A 21,380-nucleotide genomic window follows, 5' to 3' on the forward strand; every position below is an offset into this window, starting at 1 on the left:
ATCTAGCAGTCAATTCACAACAAACATACTAAATAAATTGTCAAAATGCCAAGATCACTAGTACATAGGAAATGGTGAGTTTAGGGGAAAGGATCATGAGTTTGCAGGTTTGAAAGAACAAAGAGCGCTGAGTAATTGGTCAATAGGGGCATCTACAGCCTTATAAGAAGCAGGAGTTCCTCCTGAAGCGTTGCAACCTTCTGATGAGCCTAGCATTCTCTTCCCTTAACCCAACAAGTTTTGTTACTTCTTCACCGCTAGGACCAGGTCCTTCAGCTTTTCTTTTAGCAAGTTCATCTTGAAGCAGAGAGTTTCCAACTTAAAGCCTCTCTACCTCCGCTAGAGCTTTTTCATTTGCTGCAATCAGACTAGAAACGATGGATGTGGACCTTATGCCTCCCTTTTTAGGAAAACATTCACAATCTTCCAAAGCGGATAGGGAAAAAATGTTCATCTTGTTACCCTTTGTGACGTTTTCCAGTGGGTATCTTAAAGTGCTAAAAAATCTTTGCAAGAAAAAAGCCATAATGAAGACCACTCTTACCATCTTTGACATGCACAACCTTCATCGTGTGTTGCATCATGATACCAGGCAAACTGACCAAGTAATTGCTTTCCAGGATTTCCATAAAGACCACGTCCGTTGTAGAGGCAATCAGTCTTTTTCAGTCCAAGGAAGCAGTACCTTGTTACAAGCTCAAAGAGCAATTGATAATGAGACTTCTTCTGTTTCTTGTGGATTGTCTCAATAGTCAATAGCACCCCCTGTTTGATGATGTGAGTTTTAAAAACAGCAGTAGCCTTGCTTCCCTCCTCAAGTCTAGTTTTTCCATTAGTGGGGACGTTAAGGATTTCTCCCAACAGTGCTTTGGTCAAAGTAAACTCCACTTCCCCAACTTTGCAAACCAGAGTTTGATCATCCATATACATAAGATTTGTAAAGAAGTTTCCCATTTCTTGTTCATAGACTACCAGGGGACCGACCATCAAGTGCTCCCACTGTTGAAATTTATGTACCTCCAGGAGGTCATACAAAGCTTGGTGCTCACTAATCTCAAGGGAAATCACTCGCCCCATCAACACTTCATTTCCTCATATGTTGAACTTTCTTACTTCCTCCAATATTTCTTCTGTTTGTACATCTGCTTGCCTATGCTTGCCTTTCATTGAAGTACCAGTTCCCCGTGTCATAGTGATCTTCCTTTTCTTTGTGGAACAAGTCTCTTCATTGGAAGTGGTTGTTCTTTTTCTAGAGAAACTAGGTCCCTTCTTTCCCTTAGTCCTGAGTTCCTCTTGTTCATCCTCAGGGGCCTTGACACGCTCTCTTTCTTTATGACTTCTTTGCTTCTCAGAAGCCACTGTCTTTCCCTTCCCTTTTGTATTTTTCCTCACTAAGGGAGTGTACTCCTCTTCCTTTTCTTTGTCAGAAACAGATATCACTTCCTCATCATCTCTTAACTTACTCAAATTCTTCAAAAGAACCAACTTCATTTTCTTCCCACTGGTCTTTTCTTTGTTGGCCTTTAAGGCAGAGTCTAGTCGTGCCCAAGCCTTTTGCCTAGTAGTGGGAGGTTTCTTTCTTATTTTTACAGAAAATTTCTTTTCAGTAATGTGTTTTTGCTCCAGGATTCCCCTTTTCTCTGTGCTCTAGAGCCTCCAGGACTTATTTTGAACATAGACCGTACAGGAATACCACCATCAGAGTCAACTTTGCCTCCTTCAGAGTTAATCTTCTGATAAGGCTTCCTTCTCAGGTGAGGTTTCTTTCCAAGAAACATGTATGGTAGACACTCCTGCAGACTCCAAATCTTCCCTTGAGGGACCAGGTCCTTATTTTCAGCAGGTCTATTCAAGCTGTCCTGTTCCCTCTGAGGCTGTACAGGCAACTACTCAGTCTCCATTTCAGCAGTACCACTAACACCACTATCTACAACCTCATTTGCCTTTACTCTTTCATTTTCTTCCTCAGCAGACACCTCTTTCTTGATTTCACTGTCACACCTACATTGTCGTCAGAGTCGAATCTCACAGATGGTGAGGGATTAGAGGACGCAGGAGAAAATTTCTTGGGGATTTGATTTCTTACGAGCTCTAGAAGGACCAGAGATGGGTTTGAGAGAAGCTATCAGAGGGTTTGGGTCTTTTGGATTTGGGACAGTTAGGGACTATAGGGTAGACGTTTTATTTAGGGAAGATGGTGTTTTAGAGGGTAAGTGAGAGAGGTTTACTTCGAAGGAGGATGGAGAAGAGGTTTCCTTGTTATACATGTTGAACTTTTAGAGCAAGAATGAAAGATTAGGGAGAAGAGAACTTGAGAGTTAGAGGGTAAAGTGAGAGAGAGAAGAGAATGAATTTGGTTTTAGAAACGAGGAAGGAACCAATACCAAACGATGGGTCGGTTAAAAAAGTTATACTATTTGGGCATAAGAATTTAGAAAGAGGGAGCAGATACATTCAATGACGTGGCACTTGACAAATTTAAAAAGTATGCAAGTAAAGAACAGACTACTAACCTGAGTCAGCGGGGCCAAGTCCCTTGACAATTTGATAATAGTTAGGCAATAACTCTAAATACTGCAATGTCTTTGGTGCTTATGTTATTCTGAGAGCATCATGTAAGCATACCTATAACAGTATAAAGTTGAGTTAGATGTTTCCAAGAAAAACTTTATGTATTATACAACTTTCTCTTAACATAGCCAGTCATCGAGGGACATTTAGTTGAGCTTGATCAAGCCCAACTCCAAGAAATTTCTTTCAAAGTGTTTTCTTCTCAGGGCCTTTGTGAAGATATCTACAATCTAATCCTCTGTGTTGCAGAACTTCATGCAAATCAACTGTTTCTCCACATTAACTCTTAGGAAATAGTGTCTCGTATTAATATGTTGGTTCTTTTGTGATACACTGGATTATTTGCCATATTAAGTGCACTTGTGTTGTCACACATTAGAGGCACACAATCAGTGAAGACACCAAAATCCTCTAGTTGTTGTTTCATCCACATCAATTGAGCATAGCAAGAGGCACCAACTACATATTCAGCTTCAACAGTAGAGAGCTATTGAGTTTTTCTTTCTTGTACCCATTAAGATCAAGCATGAGCCCAGAAAATATGCCATTCCAGAGGTACTCTTTCTATCTACCAAATAAGCTGTATAATCAACATCAACATATCCAACCATGTCAAAGTTGTCTCCAGAAGGATAGAAGAGGACCAGGTCCTGTGAACCCTTGAGGTACCTCAAAATTCTTTTAGCCACTTTCAAGTGAGACTCCTTAGGACTTGATTGGAATCTAGCACATAGCCCAACACTGAACACAATATCAAGCCTGCTAGCAGTTAGGTATAGCAAAGACCCAATGATGCTTCTATACATTGTTTCATTCACTGGGGTACCAGGTTCGTCCATGTCCAGCTTGGTAGTCGTTTCTATGGGAGTATCAATGGGTTTTGCATTCTCTATCTCAAACCTTTTAAGCAACTCCTTGATGTATTTTTGTTGACTGATCATGGTGCCCTTTTCAGATTGCTTAACTTGCAATCCCAAAAAGAAATTTAACTCTCCCATCATGCTCATTTCGAATTCACTTCCTATGAGCTTAGCAAACTTTTCACAGAGTGAATTAAGAGTTGCACCAAAAATAATGTCATCAACATAGACTTGAACAATCAACAAATTGTTCCCTCTTTTCTTTAAAAACAGAGTGTTCTCAATTCTACCTCTAGTAAACCCATTATTTAGAATAAATTTTGACAACCTCTTGTACCAAGCTCGAGGGGCCCGTTTTAATCCATAAAGAGCTTTGTTAAGCTTGTAGATCATGACTTTCAAAACCAGGAGGCTTCTTGACAAATACTTTTTCTTTCAAGTATCCATTTAAGAAGGCACTTTTGACATCCATTTGGAACAATTTGAATTCCATATAAGATGCAAAATCGATTAAAATCCCGATTGCTTCCATCCTAGCCACTGGTGCAAACGTCTCATCACATTCAATGCTTTCCTCTTGATTATATCCTTGAATTTGAGTGTTTGAGGGACCTAGTTCTGCCACATTTGATCCGTCATTTGCATCAACTGACCCAAGATCTTCACTTCTTGTCTCAGCACCAACAGTGCCTAACACAGCATCAGCTATCCTGTCTTTAGCTTCAAATGGAGTAATGGAGGGACCAGATACTTCAGTCTTTCCTGCATATTCTGCAACTCCTTCTTCATTACTAGCCTCAACTTGATTTATCATTTCAACCTTTCCATTTGTGATTTCCAAGATCTCATCAGGAATTGTGAGATCACCATCATCTACTTTACCACTTTGTGTCCCTTTGCTCCTCAGCTCATTTGACTCATCAAAGATCACATGCACACTTTCTTCCATCATTTTAGTTCTTTTGTTGAAGACTTGTAGGCCTTGCTATGAGAAGAGTATCCAAGAAAGAATCCTTCATCACTTTTAGCATCAAACATTCCCAAGGATTCTTTACCATTGTTAAGAATAATACATTTGCATCCAAAAGCTTTAAGATAGGATAACTTGGGCTTCTTTCCATTCAGAAGTTCATAGGGAGTCTTTTCAAGGAGGGACCTGATCATACACTTGTTGATCACATGACAATCAGTGTTAATAGCCTCAACCCAGAAGCTTTTAGTCACACCACTTGCAATCAATATTGTTCTATCCATATCTTCAAGTGTCCTGATTTTCCTTTCCACAACTCCATTTTGCTGAGGTGTTCTAGGGGCCACGAAATTATGACTGATCCCATTTTCAGCACAAAATTAATTGAAATTGACATTGTCAAATTCGGTTCCAGGATCAGATCTAATACTTGCAACTTGGTGCCCCAACTTCACTTAAATCTGTTTCACAAAGGCTACAAACATAGGGAATGTTTCATAATTGGTTCTTAAGAACAGATTCCAAGTGAATCTTGAAAAGTCATCAATAATCACAAAAATATACTTCTTGACATCTCTGTTTTGTATCCTCATAGATCCACAAAGATCCATATGAAGAAGCTCTAGTGGTCTAGAGGTACTTACTTCCTTCTTTGGTTTGAAGGAAGTCCTGACCTGCTTCCTTTTGATACATGCATCACACACCTTGTGATCTTTGAAATTGACATTAAGTAGCCCATGGACCAGGTCTTTCGACGTGAGTTTGTTCAACAAAGTGAAACTTGCATGTCCTAGTCTTTTATGCCACATCTCAGCATCATCATCTACAACACTGAAATATGTCAAGTCACTCTCATCTAATATACCAAAATTCACTGCATAAATGTTCTTGTATCTTTTTACAGTGAGAACCACTTCTCCAATTTTGAGATTTGTGACAGTACACAAGTGAGACAAGAAATCCACTTTGTTCCCTTTGTCACAGATTTGGGACACACTTAGCAAACTATAGCTTAATCTATTTACATAGTAAACACTTTCAATAAGCATGTAAGAGTGTCTTTCCAATTTTTCCAATACCAATGATATGTCCTTTCTTTTCATTTCCAAAGGACACACTCCCACCTTTTAAGGTTTGAGTGAGAGGAAATTTTCAATCCTTCTAGTCATATGCTTTGAGCAGCCACTATCGACGAACCATTTTTGATTGGTCCCTCGCACTCCAACCTGCAAACAGAATCATTTGTCAGACTTAGGAACCCAAACCAACTTGGGTACCTTGTAGCCATAGAATGGATGAACAAGAGATCTATTTTCCCATATAGGCAGCACATTTTTCTTCTTCCGGGGACCAGGTCCCGCAACCTTTGGTTTATTCTGAGTATAGACTCTGTTTTTCTGTACAGACTGAAATCTAGCTTTGCAAGAGTCCTTGTAATGACCAGTGTTACCACAATGAGTGCAAAGCCAGTTATTAGGCACAAAAACAACCCATCAAGTTCGAATTCTGAATCCGTCTCTATTATGTGAGAGTTCTAATCACACTAATATAATGCTCACTACTGATTAGTTGGGTCTTTGTGACTTTCTAAGTACGTACGTGCTATAGAAGGAGAAAAAGAAAGCTCAAAGATCACTTTTCAAGGACATAAAATGTTGATAAATTTATGATTGTGGTCTTGCTTCCATGCCCCGCCACGGTCGTAAAACATATTTAAAATATTATTTACAAATCAATGTTTATATATAAACAAAAAAATCCTTCTTTAATTTTAGAAACTGTTTGTTTTTTAAATTTCAACCAAAATATTGTTGCAGAGCCTCCCAGCAAACCAATTTAACCATGGTATGGGCCATAAGAATGTAAGACTGGCAATTAGCAGGAATGCCCTTATTACGGGGCGGTCTTTATGTTTTTCCCTTCAAAATGGTGGTCTTTAAAATTTGCCCTTCGCTAGGGACCGCTTGGTCACGGGTTCAGATCCCTACTTAGGCGAAAATTAAATTTTTTTTGCAAAGCATAAGTTCAGAAAAAGGCAAAGTTAAGACCAAAACGACAGAATTTGCAAATTCTGCCTTAAGGCAGAAATTCTACCATGCGAAAAAAAATTTAAATTTTCACTGAGCGGGGGTTCGAACCCGAGACCAAGGGATCCGTAGCGAAGGGCAAACCTTAAAGACCACTAATTTGAAGGGCAAAACTTAAAGACCACCCCAAATGAATGGCAATCTGCGCAAAAAAAAAAAAGATGTAAGACCACAATGATAGTGGGGTTATTTGCACGATTGTCCTTTAAAAGCACTGTTGTTTAATTTTTATCTCTCAAATTGTTGGTATTTTATTTTTGACCTTTGATGTGTCGCGGATTTGTGGCACATTCGACGCCTTTTTACTATGAATATTGATTGTTTTCAAGAAAGTCTGGTTCTTGTTAATATATTTTGTTGTGTTTTAGGAAAACAATGGCCTAAAAGCAAAAAGCAAAGAACAACAGAAAAATTGGCCAGAATGAGAATCGACGGTCCGTCGATCAGGCGACGAACCGTCCTTTGAATCGTCGATAAGCCTGATTTTCTAGTGATAGCAAAGTTGAAGACGACAAAGGACGAAGGCATCGACGAAGCGCCGAACTGATCAATGTTTTATCATTTGTGTCGTCAAGAAGGATCTCTCAACAGAGGAGAAAAAGACGGAATACTCGACGAAGCGTCGAACTGGTCGACGGAGCGTCGAACTGGTCGACGGCACCGTCGAACGGTACACAGTGCTGAAGTTACAAAAGACGGATCATCGAACGATCGACGGTCCGTCGATCTTGCTATCGGGGGCAATTTTGTCAGTTTTTGCTGTGCGTTTTTGGAGCCTATTTAAAGAACATTTTAGGTCATTTTATTCATTCAGAATTTATTGCAAGTGTATTAAACATTCTATTGGTTGGTGAGCATTGAATACTCCCCTTTTGGAGCTTAGTGAAGAAGAGAAGATTCCATATTCCTTCAACTTTATTACACTTTGTAAGCTTTATGTTTCATTTATTGCTTATTACTTTTGAGACTATAATGGCTGAGTAGTTCCTTTAATCAAAGTTGTGGACCCAAATGATGGGTGCTATGTAATTGGTATCTAACATTGTATATATATATATATATATATATATATATATATATATATATATATATAATGGGTTGTGATGTGTTTTATTATTTCTAGTATTCATTGTTCTATAAGTGGTTGCAAGCATTTGTCCATGCACAAACCCTAGTTTATTTGGAAAGATGAACTAGGGTGTGATTTGACATAATATAACAGGGACTTGGGGCGCTAACCCTCGTTTAATGAACTCGCCTAGGAATAAGATGAGTTCTACTTGGCATATTTAATCAGCCTTATTTATAACTTGTATGCATTTGGGAAAATCATGAAAAGAAATACTTTCTAACTGAAATATTAGAAAGTGTATTAGAGATTAAGTGCATGTATAACCTCGACCCATTAGAAATATATCATATTGACACCCATAGCATAACATCTAATCATTGCGGGGACACAACTTTGGTTCTCAAAATCTAAACGAATTCCAAACACTTCAAAATAGCCGTTACAAACTAAATCTCCTTTTAAAATATTCAGAATAGGATTAAAGCCTTTAAAGACTAGTATCACATACAATTAGTACCCTTTTCTCTCCATATTCCCTGTGGGAATCGGAATCAAGGAAACCAAGGTGGACTCCAAGTGAACCCACCTGCACCAGAAGAGGATGAGGACGAAAATAACTTTGCGGAATTCATCAATGAAGCTGATTATGCTTCTGCTATGGTTCCTCCTAGAACTGGAAATGCTACTTTCAAAATTGACACTTCTATCTATCAGCTGCTGAAATTTGAAGGTTATTTATGAAATTCTTCGGAGGATTGTCCACTTCGACATTTGAAAAACTTCTTGCATGTGTGTTCTCAACAATCCCAAGGTGCTGTTTCTGTAGATGCACTTCGATTACGGGTCTTTAAATATTCCTTGGCTGGCCATGCAAGGGAATGGTATGAAAAACTCTCCAGCAATTCTATACATACCTAGAACGAATTAGCCAATACATTTTTGAAGAAATGGTTCCCGCCAAGCAAAAATGCCAAGCTTAGGGATAAGATCTTTGAGTTCAAACAACTTTTGGGAGAACAATTATATTCAGCATGGGAGCGTTTCAAGTATTATCAAGCTCAATCTCCAACTCACGGATTTCGGGATGCTATTCTCAAGGAAAAATTCTACAAGGGCTTAGATACAATGAATCAGATTGCTGTCAATACTGCCGCAGGAGGATGCTTCATGGACAAGTCATTTATCGTTATTACCCGTTTGCTTGATAAGCTTACCACCCACAATCAACCTTGCACTCGAATGATAGTGAAGTCCTGTCATATGGTAGTCCCTCTGCTGCCGTGGTGGCCAAAGAAAATCATGAGCGAGATCATGCTTTTGCTCAATTTCAAACCACCGTGGATTTGTTATCAAAGAGGCTTACGGCGAAAGAAGCTAAAAGTGTGAATGTTGTTGAAGAGATGCCATCGCATGCACCAAGAATGTACCAAGTCTTGGAAGAAGCTTATCTAGAGGGAAGCCACAACGTGAGGATGCTAATTATATTGATCACTCTCAAGGGGGTCATCCAAAGCAATGGAGATCCCAACAACAAATCAATCAATATGACCGAAATGAATATGGTGGTTCGGGCAGGAGGGATTACAACAACAACAATTATGGTAATCGGAATTCCAATGCCTATGTTCCACCAAAAGGCCACACTTCTAACACTCAAAATTGGCGAAAAGGTCCTTCCAACGATCAAGGGACCTCTCGGATGGAATCTATGCTTGAAAAGATATTGGACAACCAGCATAAGAGTGACAAGAAAATGGAAAATTTGACCGAAGTGGTAGGCTCTCACACCGTTTCGATTCATAAACTTGAGTCACAAATGAGAGATCTTTCTCGTGAGCAACATCCACCGCAAAGAGGGGGCCTTCCTAGAGACACAGTTCCGAACCCAAAGGGTAGTGGAGGCGATCACATTGCCTCATGCAAAGCTATTTCCACTAGAAGCGGAAAGATCCTCGACGCGGTAAATCAAAAAGTGGTTGAACCTATCATTGTCGAGCCGATTATTGATGAGGCTATTGAAGAAGAGGAAGAAGAAATGGAGGCGCCAATTGAAGTGCCTATTATTATTGAGAAAGAGAAGGAAGTACACCCTAGTGTTCAAAAGGGTGACGAGGAGCCAAGCGTTGAAAAAGCTACCGGTGATAGCTTTCAAAAGAGAAAGGTCACAGGGGCAATTAAACCGTTGACTCAAACATATAAGTCTCCTCCCCCGTTCCCACAAAGATTGATGAAAAGAACGGGCCAAGTGCCAACGCTTCTACGACCAATTGAAAGGGTTGTCAATGAATATCCCATTCCTAGACGCATTCCAAGAAATGCCAGGATTTGCTAAATACTCTAAAGATTTGTTGATGAAGAAAAGAAAATAAAGAATGATACAGTGGGAGTCACCAACCGTGTGAGTTCTATTATTTCGTCATCAAACGTTGAGAAGAAGGGAGACCCTGGGGCTTTCACTATCCCTTGCACCATCGGTCATCATGATTTTGCTCGTATTTTATATGACAATGGAGCTAGTATTAATTTGATGTCACTAGCCATATATAAGCAAGCTGGTTTGGGAACACCTAGACCAATGAGCATGCGTCTCCAGATGGCCGATAGAACCATTAAAAGACCGGTAGGGGTTGTTGATGACATCCTTGTTAAAGTGGGGGAATTCTTTACCGGCATATTTTGCCATCCTTGATTGTACAGTTGACGAAGAAGTCCCAATTATCTTGGGAAGGCCATTTCTTGCCACCGAGAGAGCACTAATGGACAGAGAAAAGAATGAGATAAAATTCCGGGTCAATGATGAAGAGGTAACCTTCCAAGCTAGTAAGGGGTTGAGATTGCCTAGTGCTTATAAGAGCATTTCGGTCATTGATTCTTTAGATGTGGTAGACGAAGCGGTGGAGCATAAGTTAGAGGAGGAGCACTTTGACGAGACACTTTCGGCTATATTGGTGAACTTCGAGGCGGATAACATGAAGGGGTATATTGAAACAGTTAATTCTTTCATTGGCCAGGGTTCGTACTCTTATGGGCCGAAGAAATTATCTCTTGATCTTGATAAAAGAACCACTCCTCCAGCTAAGCCTTCGATTATTGAGCCTCCAAAACTTGAGCTCAAACTACTTCCCTCTCATTTGAAGTATGTTTTTCTTGGCCCAGATAATACTTTACCGGTTATTCTCTCATCTTTGTTAAGTGAGGAACAAACTCAAAAGGTGCTTGAAGTGTTGCGGGCTTATCGAAGATCTATTGGGTGGACTATTGCGGATATTAGGGGAATTCCCTCCGGTATTTGTGAACATCGAATCGAGCTTGAGGAGGATAGTTCATCAAGTGTAGAGCATCAAAGGAAGCTAAACCCTCCTATGCAAGAAGTGGTCAAGAAGGAGATAATCAAATGGTTGGATAAGGGTGTTGTATACCCAATTGCGAATAGTCCATGGGTTAGTCCGGTGCAATGTGTGCCAAAGAAAGGGGGCATCACTGTTGTCCCTAACTCCAAGAATGAGTTGATTCCTACAAGGACAATCACTGGATGAAGAGTGTGTATGGACTACCGAAAGCTAAACACTGCAACTTGTAAAGACCACATCCCTATGCCTTTTATTGATCAAATGCTTGATCGGCTAGCTAGACGAGCTTATTACTGCTTTTTGGATGGGTACTCAGGGTACAACCAAATCAACATTGCATTAGTGGACCAGGAGAATACCACTTTTACTTGTCCTTATGGCACTTTTGCTTTCAGCTGCATGCCTTTCGGTTTGTGCAATGCCCCGACTATTTTCTAACAGTGTATGATGTCTATTTTCTCTGATATGGTGGAAGATTTCTTGGAAGTCTTCATGGATGATTTTTCTGTTGTTGGTGACTCCTTTAACAAATGTTTTGCCAATCTCGGTAAGGTATTGAAGCGGTGTGAAGAAACCAGCCTTGTACTTAATTGGGAGAAATGTCATTTCATGGTGACAGAAGGGATTGTCCTGGGCCATAAGATTTCCGAGAAGGGCATTGAGGTAGATCGAGCAAAAGTTGATGTCATATCCAAGCTCCCTCCACCAATATGTGTCAAAGGGGTCCGCAGTTTCTTTGGACATGCCGGTTTCTATCGGCGATTCATCAAAGATTTCTCCAAGATCGACAACCCGATGTGTAAGCTTCTTGAAAAAGAAGCTAAGTTTGCATTTGATGAGAAATACCTTAAGGCATTTAATGAGTTGAAGGAAATGCTCACCTCTACTCCAATTATTGTATCTTCGAATTGGTCAATGCCATTTGAGCTTATGTGTGATGCAAACGGATTTGCTATTGGTGCGGTGCTTGGGCAAAGGCACAACAAAATCATGCACCCAATTTATTATGCTAGCAAGACCCTTAATGGAGCTCAAATGAATTATATCGTCATCGAGCAAGAGCTTATAGCCATTGTCTACGCGTTTGAGAAGTTCCGGGCCTATCTACTTAGATCCAAAGTGTTTGTTCATACGGATCATGCGGCCTTGAGATACTTGACGACAAAGAAAGATGCAAAGCCAAGGTTGATTCGTTGGGTCTTGTTGTTGCAAGAGTTTGACTTTGAGGTCAAAGATCGAAGAGGTTGTGAAAACCAAGTTGCGAATCATCTATCTAGACTTGAGGAAACTGGGAGACCAAGTGGAAATCTTGAGTTAAATGATGTTTTCTCTGATGAGAGGCTCTTGGCTATATCTTGTGATGTTTCCCCTTGTTACGTAGATATCGCCAACTTCTTGGTGACAAGTCTTATCCCCGACGATATCAAGGCTTATCAAAGGAAGAAATTCTTGAGAGATAGTCGCCAATACTATTAGGAGGAGCCCTATTTATTCCGCACTTGTGCCGACAACATCATTCGGTGATGTGTGGACGAATCTGAGGCCATGGAAATCTTGAAAGCTTGCCATGACTCTCCCGTGAGGGGTCATCACAGTGGGAACCGCACAACAGCTAAGGTGCTTGAATGTGGCTGTTATTGGCCTACCATTTATCATGATATAAATTTGATGGTGAAACCTTGTGACTAATGTCAACGCTAAGGATCAATTGGGAGAAAGCAGGAAATGCCAATGAATTTTGTCGTGGAGGTTGAACTATTTGATGTGTGGGGCATCGACTTTATGGGCCCCTTTGTAAGTTCTCGTGGTATGCGATACATCCTTATCGCGATTGACTATGTGTCCAAGTGGGTTGAAGCTGTAGCATTTCCCAACAATGATGGCAAGAGTGTCACCAAATTTCTCAAAAGAAACATATTCACAAGGTTTGGCACTCCACGGGCAATCATTAGTGATGGTGGCACTCACTTTTGCAACAAGCAATTCGCTAATCTCCTGGAGAAATATGGAGTGCAGCACAGGGTGGCAACTCCTTACCACCCTCAAACTAGAGGGCAAGTCGAAGTCTCCAATCAGGAGATAAAGAGCATTTTAGCCAAGACGGTTAATGCAAACCTAACTGATTGGTCATCTAAGCTTGATGATGCTCTTTGGGCTTATAGAACAGCGTTCAAGACACCCATTGGTACTTCTCCTTATCGGTTGTTGTTCGGTAAAGCTTGTCATTTACCTGTTGAACTTGAACACAAGGCTTTGTGGGCATTAAAAAAATTGAACATGAATTGGGACGAAGCAACCAAGCTGCGGTTGTTTCAGATGAATGAAATGAATGAGTTTCGGTATCATGCCTATGAAAGTGCGAGTTTGTACAAAGAAAGGCTGAAACACTATCATGATGTCAAACTCCTGAAGCGAGATTTTCAACCGGGTGATTCGGTGTTGCTGTTCAATTCAAGGTTGAATCTTTTTCGGGGCAAGTTGAAGTCCAAGTGGTCCGGCCCTTTTACTTTGGTGAGTGTAATATTTTACTTTGGTGAGTGTGTCACCCAATGGGTCAATGGAGTTAAAATCTGATGATGAGACGCGTAACTTCAGAGTCAATGGCCATCGGGTAAAGCACTATCAGTGGATGGTTGATGGTGACAAGATTGTCGATGCACACCGGTTAAAACATGGCACCGGACCTTAGCTCCCAAAGTGGTATCACGTCGTGTCGCGATGTTAAATTGTGCGCTTCTAGGGAGGCAACCCATGTGCATTTTTTGCAATATATTTTTCTTTCATTCCATTAATTTTTGTTGTTGTGTTGTTTTAATGTTTGTTGATGTGTTGCAGAACCTAAGTGTTGAACCCAGAAATTGCCAGGACAGCAGTTAAACGACACATTCGACGGATCGTCGATCTGATCGACGAAACGTCGAATGCACCGTCGAGTAGATCACATGAAAGATTGGTCACTGGAAATAATGGCAAAACGACGACAGGTTTGAAGCTCCGTTGATCTGATCGACGAGCATTCTTATGCTCTTTTTTTTTACAAAAAAAACACGCGAGATACACAGAGGGTCGTGTTAAAAAGACGGAACGTCGATTGATTCGACGCTCCATCGATTGAACAACCCCTCCGTCTTTTTAACACGTCATTTCAGAAACGTGGGTTTATAACCCACGTCTGTTGCCTTGCCTTTTACTTCATATTAACGTCTCTCTCTCTCTCTATTTCTCTCTTCTTCTCAATACCACCTTTCCCCCTTGCCTCAATTGCTACCCAACCCCACCCCACTACCTCCACTTCCCCAACCCCCTGCCCTACTCTTTTGTCCCTCTTTGTGTGTTCTTTTTCGTGTATTTTTCCATTCTAGAAAGTTGAAATCCTCTTCATGCTACTTCAAGGTATGTGACTTACTGGACTAGTTCTCCCTTGTGATTATTTGTTTTTGCGTTCTAGGGCTTATGTTGCTTGTTTTTTATTGTTCTCCTTATTAATTGCATCGTGTTATTTTCGCTTGGAATGCTCATATGGGGGTGGTTTGTTGATTTGTCTGTGGTTGTTGGGTGATTGATTTTTAGCCAAGTCGGAGGGCATTACGACAAACACACCTCATTCATGAGGTTGTTGTTGTTTTTCCCACCAACTGTTTGATAAAATGCCAAAGTAGGTCACAATGGCTTGGAGGGCATTATGACCTTCGAGTTGTTTTGCCCGCCAAATGTTTTCCCTAGTCTAACCCAAGCCAACATGGGGTGAAGTCTGAGTAACCCCAAAATACGTGACGAGTGGCACATCGGCCAAAGAATGTATAGGATCTATAGTCTAGCATGCAAAAATATTCGACGCTCAGTTAGACGGTCCGTCGATTCAATCGACGGACCGTCCTATTCAACGTCGAATGGTCCTTATCAAGTGTTCATGGCCAAAACAGCATCGACGGTGGAATCGATGACCCATCGAATCGATCGACGGGGCGTCTTTCCCACCGTCGTTTAGTTCAAATTTCCAGTGGCCAATTCGTTGCTGATAATAGATCGACGATAAGATCGACGACCCGTCGAATTGATCGACAGGGCGTCTTTCTCACCGTCTTTGTTAATTCTCTTAAATCTTATGTAGGCTTCCCTCCCCTTTATAATAATATGACGAGTCTAGAATGACAATTCAAGAAAAGAAGACAATCATCAAAATATGATCAAATAGCTCAAAACCAGGAAATATTTTGTAAGAAAGAGGATTTATAGAATTCATTAGCTTAATTGCATTTTGAGCAGAGATTGCATCTTGAAAAGGCACAAATCCGCAACAATATCCATCCTAAAAACTTTCCAATTTAAATAGTTAATCGTAAACAAGAAATAAGGTTTAAGCAAATGATAAACTAGCAATAACCAACAATGTAAAAAATATATACCTCATCATAAGTTTTGAGCTGAACGTCGCGAGTATGAACTGGTCCAAATTGGTTGAAAACAGTGTGGACATCACTTATTGTCGTGTCGGTTGACAATCCTCCAATACATATCGATTTACCTGCATACGTATAAATAAAACAATTCAGAAATTGGTCTAACATGACTTGCCTTTAATCAACTATTTGATTAAAGGCAATACAAATTTACATTGACTTTCATCATCAGAATTATTTTCTTGTGCAGCACCGGTTAACTGAGCTGCGGCTTACGACACACCCCTAGAAATCAGATCCTTAGCATTGCATTGAGATATTTTAGGTGCTGATGGGAGATCAACATCTACAACAACCCTTACAATCTCGTATGGGGCATTATTAGGCGGTCAAGATCTGCCCTGCTTTACCTATAGTAAACAGTTTGAATTATGCAAAATAAAATTTAATAAGAATTTTATAAACTCCGCATAACTATTATGTGAACCAAATAACCCTTAAAAGTATAACTAATCATTGAAGCATAGCTAAATTTAGGAGTTTGATTCTCAATGACCGAGATTGTCTCATCAACTGGCTTTGATTTTTCAGAAACTTCCTTAACGTCAGCTTTGACATTATCTGCGGCTTTGCTCAGAGCAGCTGGTTGTAAACGCAATAATAATTTCAAAAAGGAACAATTTAATATATTTAATAATAGATTTTAAGTTCTACGCACTTTACACAATCGAATAATTTAAGAGGTGATTATAAGTACATTTATTTGATAAACATTAACGTGTCATAACAGGTTAAACTACAATAATAATATAATAGAATCTTCATAGTGTTAGTGCATATAACATAAATCCTTATGGTAAAAGACCAACAAAAATCGAGATTGGAAAAGTGTCGAAGAAATCAAGTGGCCAGTTGACATAGTGTCATAAACAAAAGAACATATCCAAAGAAGCAACTGAAATATTTTCATCGGCCATCTCCTCAACCACTGCTGGAGATTTCTCTACGCCAACAAATCGAAAAATATAGTTTAAGACATAGTATCCTTTCTCTTGTGGAGCAAGGAAAAAAGTTTGAGAGAAACTTTTCCTTGAGTCATCTTGCCCTATCAAGCAATGTTGTAACCACCACAAGAACACCTTAAGCAGTAGATATTTGGGAGTCGATAGTTATGACTTCCACCTTATTATCTTTTAAGTGAGATGAAATGATAAATTCCTTTATCCCCTGAAATTATACAAATATCATATACCTATTAGCATTCATTCATGAAAAAAATAAAAAATAAAAAATTAATTCAAAAATCATTTGGTAAAATTCAAACATCAATGAAAATGATAAAATAAAAGCAGAAGAAACATAGCTCTATTCATAGTTAAAGACATTGCAATTTTAGGTCCAACTAAATAGAGAAAGAAATGACTAACATACCCCTTTTGTAAGAAATTACAAGCAAAATTAACTTGCATTATGACAAGTAGACAGAGGCCACTAAATTCTCTATAAAAGTCATAAGCCTGTTTAATATTCCACAATATGAAATGCGAGAGCAAAAATACGTGCTTTATTGAAGTAAAGCGTACAATTTACGGAAAAGTAGAGATAAAAATCATATATGAATTTAGTACTACAATAATCAAAATGCAATTATAATTATTAATTTTAGCATCTAATAAGTCAATATTAATCCTATGCCTTAAATTTGAGATTCAAAGAAGGGTATTTTTTCAAGATAACTTTATGTGCCATTGTTTAATGTACACACTTCTCTGAAGCGCTTGGCTTCACTCATGAAGTGATATTTTCCACTCACATTGCTTTAAGAAACAAATGTCATTTAACATCATAAAGATTAAACAAGTATACAATGAAATCCTGATCACACATAAAAATACTATCAAATTCAAAAGGCTAACAAACAATTCATAATAAAGCTTAAACATTTAAATGTTAAATCTACGAAATGCGCCGGTAAATGATGATAAACATTTAAATTGTAATATGTTTTTGTCATAATACTTACTTCAGAAGTCGTCACTGATTTAATTTCACCATCAGGCTAAGGCCAACATAGGACACTATTATCCTTGTAAAATCGATGAGACTGGTCAATAAGCATATTTAAAATGCGATAATATTTATCCACAAAAGAGAGTGCAACATTTTCAGCGAAATGCTGATTTGCTTGAGTTGTCATTTTTGCGCTACAATAAATAAAATTAAAAGATGGTTAATCAAATTATTTTAACTATTTAGATGAACAATAACAAATAGTCAAGTCACTAGTCAAGGGCTAAAGGGTAAAAATTATTTACAATTATAAACAAAAGAAAAGTTAATAGTTCAAAGAACATCTTTATTAACGAAAAGGTGCACAATGAGGCATTTTATCTATTATCAAGCGGAATGAACATTTTATTTTTAATATTATAAGTTAACATTTAGAATATACTTCTAAAATAATGTTTATATATTTAAAAATTACATAAAAATACTGTAAACCGTAAGATTTAATCATTCAAAATATTTTTGAAAAATATGTATCAAAGAGTTTGACCTTCCAAATAATACTTATGTCACGTAAGATAAAGAGTATTAAGTTATAAATAATCATAAAAAATATTAATAAAAATATAGAACTAACAATAAGATCTTACATAATAACTAAATAAGTATCAAAGTAAGATATTTAATAAGTTATAGTCAAACAATTGAAAGAAAATCTAACAATCCAAGACATGGAACAATGATAAAAATAAAAAAAATAAAAAATAAAAAAAGAGACCCACTTATTGAAACTTCGACCTATAAAACTATAACTTGACCTAAATCAAACCCCAATCCAATCACCATTTTTATTAATAAAAAATATGAATTTTCGACATATATTCATGTTGGATCATCTCCGAAGATTTCAATCAAAATCCGTCTAAAACTCCGATAAGAAGTACCTCAGACACGTTTTCCACAAGAAAATTATGGTAGAAATTCACATTTTTTTAGTATGTTCATCTTTAAACAAATATATGACCACACTCATATGCTTTTTCTAAATTTATGTATAAACACTGATGAAGAAGAAACTGATTTTAATATATGATCAATTGAAGTAACTAATAGACCTAAAAAATTATGAATTCAAAGCCTAAAAAGAGATATCTTTAAAAGAAAAAAACATCTTTATATACTTAAAACCCCTTAAAAGATTTGATCTAAAGGGGAAATCACAACAACAACAAATAGTCTTCAATGTATACCAATTGAAGACTATAATTTTTAAAGAAAAAAAATTAAAGCCCTTAAAGTTTATCTAGTTCGTAGGAGATGCCACAAGAACAAAGAAAAAAACATCTTTTTTTTTTGTCTATTGATTTGATACAATAATAATAAAAGAAAGTATCATAGAACTTAATTCAAGTTTTAAAAGAAAAGAGCGTTACAAATTCAAGAAGTTGGCAAAAAGATGCAACAATAACACCAAAATCAATAACTCAAAATCATAAAATCTACAAAATCAACCAATGTATATTAATCATTCAAAGATATCAGAGAGAAAAAATCAAGACTTTTGAGAAGCCCAGAAAAACAAAATCATTGAAAATTTCTACAAGAAAACAACAGAAGGTTACATAAAAGAGGGGGGAAAAATAAAAAAGAGGCAGAAGAGAAGAAAACTAGTTGAATACCTTAGAAGAAAGAGATTGAAATTGAATAAGCAAAGAAGGGATAAACAAACTGAAGAATAAGCGACGAATTTATAGTGGCGGAAAACATTAAGGTGGTAATTGTTGGAAACAATTTCCCCAATCCCAAACTGGGATTTTAGGTGTCGAAATGGAAGTCCTAACATTAGGAAATCATTAAATATATTCCTTACATGTATATTATAAATTTTTTGGAATATTTTTTAACGAGATTAGTAAATCATTGAAAAGCTTATAGTGAGATTAAAATGTGAAGTAAGTCTTTGGACATGAATTAGTTGATGCTTAAAAAAGTAGTTTTTGAAGTTAAATAGAAAAATTATATAGGAGGTCAAAGCTATGTCTGAACATAAAAATATAGTTGAACTTTATGAGCGAAAACTTGAAAAACTCCTAAAACATGGTTTTCAAGCTTTAAATTTCATATTTCAAGTTTGAAGTTGAAATCATGAGCAAGTCTGATAAATAAGCACTTATTTGTAATACTTTAATTAAAATTTTGATAATATCTATGGACAAGCAACTTAGAAGTTATGACACATCGACACACCTTTAAATTTGACAGCAATTTTTTATAATTAGACACTTGAACTGTAACTTGTTTTAATTAAGCACTTGAAGATGTGAATCTATTAGACACTTCTGCCTAAAAATTTAAAAAAGCTTCTGCGCGCTGCCCAAGCGTCAAACACATAAATAAGTTAATCATGTAAAATATGTCACCTCCTTTAATTATACACATCAGCTTCAATAGGCTGTAAAATCTCATGCATGATGAGTCGTGAAATTACGGCTCATTTGACGCTAACTACTTAGTCTTTTGTAAATCCCCAAGTACTTTTGATGTCGTTTCTCATGTTTTTGTGTCAATTTGTAGAATAACATGTGCCGGAAGCTACTTGAAGCAAAATGAAGCAAAGTAGGAAAAAATCCAGCTGAACTGAACCAGGGCATCACCTGCGAATCGCAGGTCATGCATGCGAGTCGCAGGTGGTGCCGCATCTGCTGACAGAGAAGGCCAAAGAAGACACCACCTGCGACACCGCATGCGACACCACCTGCGAGTCGCAGGTGGAACATGCGATTCGCATATGGTGTCGCGGATGCTGCTCAACAGATAATCGAAGACGCGACACCTGCGATGATATGGTGCAACCTGCGACTCACAGGTTGAACATGCGACATCATCTGCGATTCGCACCTAATGCGCAGGGGTATTTTTGTCTGGAAATTGTTCCCGTTTTGGACATGCTATAAATAGATTGCTAGGGTTTTGGATTGTATTATTCTGCAGTTTTTAGCATAGACTCTTGTGGAGTTCATTTATTGTTGGTTGGTAAAGCATTTAAGAGATTCCTTTTGGCTTTGTTATCTTCTCCATCCAACACTTTTGTAAGATTTATGAATACATTTTATTTGATTGATTTACTTTTAATGAATATCAGTAGCTAATCTTTCAGCTAAGGTTGTGGGATCCAATGTGTTAGTTATGTGATTGGGTTTCATAGTCATACTACATTTATATGCTAATGGTGTTTTCTATTAACTCTTCAAGCATCAATGTCTTGTGATGGTGTACAACATTACTTGTGCCTTAATACCATTACTTTGCTTGGAAAAGAAAGTAGAGGTTAGGAAAAGAGTTAATAGCAACAATGTGGGTCATTAAATCCATCTAATAGCTTGAGCTAGGAATAGGAAAGCTAGTTGAGGCTATATGGGTGCTCTCTTATAAAACATCATAGGGCTTGAAAAAGCTTAGGATGAAATTTGCTGATTTGGTTGGAAAACTTTTGGCAAGAATCGCGTGACCCTTGGCTTAATGCACTTAGGCATATAAATAAGTTGAATTGATACCCAATCGTATTACTTTCCATTGGAACCACAACCTTAGTCCCATTTACCAATTGGTTACATCTTATAAACATTCTCAGTTTTTAATGAACAACCAACAATCAAACTCTTATTATATTTCCTTTCCCCTTGAAATATAGACTAACAGTCGAGTGTTATACTTGCCAAGTATATTTCTTCATTGTATTCTCTGTGGGATTCGACCCCAACCTTGTTGGGTTCTATATTTGACAACGACCGCTTACTCCTGATCTCAAAGGTGTAATTTGGGCGTATCAAATTTTGGCGCCGTTGCCGGGGAATACGGTCTAGAAATTTACTAACTAGTGTAAACTTTACTTTTAGTCTTTATTTAATTTCTTATTTCCTTTTTGTTGTTGTGTGTTGTGCAGGCAATATGGATGAGGAAGGTATCCAAGTCCAAAACCCACCAATAGCGGTTAGTGAAGAAGCTGTGGGGGCAGGCTATGCAGCTGCAATTCAGCCGCCGCCTTTGATTGGAAATTTGAGTT

General features: G+C 38.0%; 1 non-coding gene across 1 annotated transcript; it reads right to left on the reverse strand.

Annotated features, from left to right (window-relative positions):
- Positions 1-8,532: 8,532 nt before the first annotated feature.
- On the reverse strand, positions 8,533-8,639 carry LOC132620556 (small nucleolar RNA R71). The gene has a single exon (XR_009574999.1). It is a non-coding gene; the product is annotated as a small nucleolar RNA R71 (small nucleolar RNA).
- Between the last annotated feature and the right edge of the window lie 12,741 nt (positions 8,640-21,380).

Source organism: Lycium barbarum, chromosome 11 (assembly GCF_019175385.1).
Source record: "Lycium barbarum isolate Lr01 chromosome 11, ASM1917538v2, whole genome shotgun sequence".
Lineage (NCBI taxonomy): Eukaryota > Viridiplantae > Streptophyta > Magnoliopsida > Solanales > Solanaceae > Lycium > Lycium barbarum.